The sequence below is a fragment of the Pteropus vampyrus genome, unplaced genomic scaffold, assembly GCF_000151845.1.
Source record: "Pteropus vampyrus isolate Shadow unplaced genomic scaffold, Pvam_2.0 Scaffold502, whole genome shotgun sequence".
Lineage (NCBI taxonomy): Eukaryota > Metazoa > Chordata > Mammalia > Chiroptera > Pteropodidae > Pteropus > Pteropus vampyrus.
In genome coordinates this window covers 826954-827746 of record NW_011889283.1, presented here as the reverse complement: position 1 = coordinate 827746, position 793 = coordinate 826954, and the positions used below count along the sequence as shown (strand labels likewise).

At 33.2% G+C, this 793-nt stretch overlaps 1 non-coding gene across 1 annotated transcript; it reads right to left on the bottom strand.

Moving 5' to 3' along the window:
- Positions 1-362: 362 nt before the first annotated feature.
- LOC111732878 lies at positions 363-569 on the bottom strand. Its single transcript, XR_002777748.1, has one exon. It is a non-coding gene; the product is annotated as a small nucleolar RNA U3 (small nucleolar RNA).
- Positions 570-793: the final 224 nt, after the last annotated feature.

The window sequence follows — 793 nt, the reverse complement described above, 5'->3', positions numbered from 1 at the left end:
CTAGTTGCTAGATGGGATGTTGCCCAATTCATGAATCACTTAATAAAGCCAATTAGATCTTCAAATTTACTTACTTGAATTTTGTTCTTTAACACTCAGTATCCTCAAAAGTGCCAAACAAGCAAGTAAAACCAGATACATGGTTTTATATATTGATTGTGTAAGTATATCTGAGAACCTAAGGTTCCTAGATTTATTAATAATGGTCAAAATTATTGTTAGATACAAGAGAATGAAGGAAGAAATATAAAATATAAACTTAATTAGCATACTACTTTAACTGATTTATTTAAGGAACAAGAAGAAGGGGCAGAGAACTCTACCAAAAGCGCTTGCTCTTAAGAAACCAAGGTATGACAGTCATCACTCAGACAGCAATCTTTCCTTCCACATTCTCTGATGGGGAAAGGGGCAGCAGGGGTGAGTTAACATCAGTTGCAATAAAAAAACACCAAAAGTCAGCTTCACACTTAGGAGAGAATGCTCCATCTCTTTCTCGTATTATTCCTCATGTAGTACAGTATATGATTAGTAATAAATTATAAAATTATTCTTGAAAATATAGTCTTCACTACATTGCTACAACCTTTGCCAAGTTATGAAAGACACCTACATTACATTGACTGAGACATTTTTCTCAGGTTACTTGCCTTTAAAATGCATAACATAATATACAGAGCATAATGAATCTGTCAAAGGTCAAGGTTCAAAAGATTATTTCCACTTATAAAATTTTCAGGAATTCTTCAAGCAATAGCAAGTGCAATTAACATACTGTCTCCTGACAGTTAAC